The sequence below is a fragment of the Grammomys surdaster genome, unplaced genomic scaffold (genome assembly GCF_004785775.1).
Source record: "Grammomys surdaster isolate TR1022 unplaced genomic scaffold, NIH_TR_1.0 271, whole genome shotgun sequence".
NCBI classification, from domain to species: domain Eukaryota; kingdom Metazoa; phylum Chordata; class Mammalia; order Rodentia; family Muridae; genus Grammomys; species Grammomys surdaster.
In genome coordinates this window covers 5,049,800-5,053,601 of record NW_021604712.1, presented here as the reverse complement: position 1 = coordinate 5,053,601, position 3,802 = coordinate 5,049,800, and positions in this window count along the sequence as shown.

Sequence of the window (3,802 nt, the reverse complement as noted above, 5' to 3'; positions counted from 1 at the left end):
GAGAGAGAGAGAGAGAGAGAGAGAGAGAGAGAGAGAGAGAGAGAGAGGAGAGCTGTAAAAATACTAAAAATATAAATATGCCAGGATCAACTTTCAGGTGTCATGGGTTCAGATTCTTAAGATAGCAAATACTCATGAGCAGAAGCTCAACCTATGTTGTACAGGAAAGAACATCAGCATGATAAATCATTAAACCCTCTGCATATGACATCAGGATTACTTAAGTGGTGGCTTCATGCCAACAAGAAGGGTCATGTAACCATCACCAAAGAGGTAAATAAGTTGTCTAGCTGTTGATGGTCTGCTTAAATCATTCCTGAATTGTTGGCATCTTTCCCAGAATAGGTACTTGTTTTAAAAAGGAAGATGAAAAGAGAAAAAGAAAGAGAAAAGCATGGTGTGCTTCCTCCTGTTTGTAGATCCTAGATTGTGTATATGTAAACATATATGTATATATATGTATATGTATATAGTTCCATAAAATCATGTGTGCGTATATGATATGAGAGCTAAGTGAGGAGGCTGAGACAGCAGCTCAGTTGGTAACATACTTGCTTCGACAGTAGGAAGACATGAGTTCAATTCTTGGAAGTCATATAAAAAAGCTAGGTATGGTGGCACCTACTTATGTTCCCCACTCTGAGGAGGTGGAGATCCTTGGACTTGCTGATCAGCCAGCCTGCCCTACTTGTCTGCTCATGTGCATACACGTATCATACAAAGAAGAATCAAAATTGCAGGGTGGACGCCTTGTGTGGGGGAATTTGAGGGTGGGGGCACATCCTCATAGAAGCAGGAGGAGGGGGGATGAGCTAGAGTGTTCCTGGGCAGCGGAGAAATGGGGTAAGATGATAACATCTGAAATGTAAATAAAATATCCAATAAAAAATTGTAAGGCATACAGGGAATTAATGGGAAGGGGAGAGAAAGGGCAGGAATGCAGAGAAGAATAGACTCAAAAAGTGTGCTATATATTTGAAAGTATCCTTATATCTAGTACCACGCGCAATGAACATATGCCAACTAAAAGAAAGAAATAAACAGGTTTTACTAGTAAGATTACAAGATGGTAGATCATTGAGCATGCCTAGAAACTGCATAGCAAGTAGGCTTGTCTCTGACTAGGCCCAGTGTTAAAAACTTTCTACTGATAATTCCCACCTCACTGGGCTTTGTCCTGCCCTATCTATGGTGGCCATCTTTACCCTTGCCATTATTGTTTCTGAATATGGTGGATGTTGGGCTTATTCCACAGACATGAGAGCAGTAGGGGTTTTACTCCTATCCCTGGTTGTAAACCTTCTCTTGAAATTCTTGCCAGAACCATGCATTAATGCCAAATGTTAATTCTTGCTTAGGACATGATGTCCTATAAATGTTATGAAGGAATATCATTTTTCCTGTAGAAGTGAAGGTATGTCTCAGGCCATGTTACAGAAGGTTAGTTTCCCAAGTAACATCTGTGGGTCACCTGTTTGCCTGTAAATTGCTTCTAGGCTAACCCCCAGCTTCTAGCGTTATATAATCTTTAGAAGGAATTCTCACGTGCAGGAGAGAATAGAACATCATTGACGTCTGAAAGATGCATAAAGATTTAAACCAAAACAAAGCCTCCTAAATAAAACAGTCCCACCCACCCCTGCTAATACTTGTCATCTTCTCTACGTGGTCCTACCACTATGGTCAGGACTCCTACGCCCTAGGATGCGCCCTTCTGAACTAAAAATAAGAGAACAGACACAGCTTTTGGGAGGTCTCAATGGCTTTGTTTCATCTTTGTAAATATATCCTTGTTGACACCACATGTGCTTCCCAGCTTTCGAAGCCCAGGCATTTGAATGGGGAGTATCCCTGTGCCCTGAGCACACAACAAGACGTTGAACAGCCTGAGCTAGAGTCTACCCGGCCAGGCTGGATTGTTATGTCGTTGAATATTTCTCCCCTTTATAGTCTTTGAAATGTTTTGAATTAAAATAGCTTACTCAAGGTCACTGAAGGCATATGGTCCTGCTCAAAACTTTAAACAAAACATTAGTTTTTACAACCTTTTGTAATTTGGTATTGTATACAACATGGTCATATGCGAAGTTTCTGTAATCTTTTCAGTGGGTGATAGAAATATGAGAAGCAAATTTATAAGCCATTTAGCGAAGCATTTAATCAATTTCATGCATAGGAAACAACTCTGATGCCTTGGCTTTATCAATCTTTCTCTCCAGCAGAACCACTAACCCACTCGGTCTCCAAACACAGCCTGGGTGGGGGATGGGTGGAGACCAAGGAGGAACCTTTTCCTGTGGCAGAATGGAAATGTCAGGGCTTCTGAAGCTGGCCTGACGCACTTAGCAGCGTCTCAAAACCTTCTGGAGGCTGTTAACGTATTTTAGACAGGGAGCTGGGATCTAGTGTTCGGAGGAAGTTTTCAAGGCCTTTTACTGCAAAGTTATTCATTAAACACCCTTTACCAGAGTGACTCTCACGTGCTCAGCCTTACAGATTGGACTCAGCTTTGGGCTCCAAGAACTATTTTTACAAACCCATTGCTTTCAAATGCATGAAAAAAAAACTACTTACATTACAATGTAATTTCTAAATCATGGTGTCAGAACAATTATTTCAGTGACTGAAACCCACCCAAATGCTAGAGTTTCCTTAGTACTTTGCAGAACTTTCTGTCTTACATGGTTTCTGTTCTGGAGGTGCCCCTGACTTGGTTAAAGAATGAATTCTGCTCTAGGGCAACATAATGGGTTAGTATTTTCCTTGCTGCTGTGTTAGAATCTCCCTTATGACGCTTTACTGCAAATCATCACGTTCTTCAGTGAAGATGTCTTGAGGGAGCAGAAGGTGATTTGCTGATAATCATTATCTTCTAAACTCTATTAAAATTGCATTAAGTCCATCTTGTCCTCTAAAATTGGAGCTAGTACAAAGGTACACCATTTCCCTCCCCTTCCCTCCCTCCCTCCCTCCCTCCCTCCCTCCCCCCCTCCCTCCCTCCCTCCCTCCCTCCATCCCTCCCTCTCTCCCTCTCTCCTTCCCTCCTTCTCTCCCTCCCTCCCTCCTTTCCTCCTTCTCTTCCTCCCTCCCTCCTTCCCTCCTTCTCTTCCTCTCTCCCTCCTTCCCTCCCTTTCTCCCTCCTTCCCTCTTTCCTTCCCCTTCTTCCTTCCTTCCTTTCTTCTTGAGACAGAGTCTTGACCTAACCCTGACTGTTCTGTAATTCTCTATGCAAACCAGGATGAGTTCAAACTCTGCCTCCCAAGTGCTGGGATCAAAGGTGTGCACTTTCACTTCTGGCTATCATTTGTAATTTAGAAAATAGTTTTCTGGTACTAATTCTGGAGCCTTAAGAAATAATTCTGTGAATAAATCCAATTGAGATAAGTTTACTCTGGTTTTAAGAGAACTCCATTCCTGTGTCTCCTGTAGCCTATTAATGTCTCATACTCCAGAAAACTTACATATGCAAGGATCTTCCCACCTTGTCAGTTCATTGGCATGTGTGCATGGGCATGCTTGTACACACATATACACATACATACACAGGCACACACATATGCACACATACATGCATACACCTCTCCACACCATTTGAGCTGCAAATGTCCCATGGCAATAACAAACTGAGTTGCCTTGGCAATCCTGTGTAAAGATGGTGCCTTTCATGGAGACTGGAAGCCTTTGGTCAGGAGATTGGAGTTCTCCTTGGTCAACATGCATGCACCTATCTGTTTGTCTATCTGTCTATCTGTCTGTCTATCTATCTATCTATCTATCTATCTATCTATCTATCTATCTATCT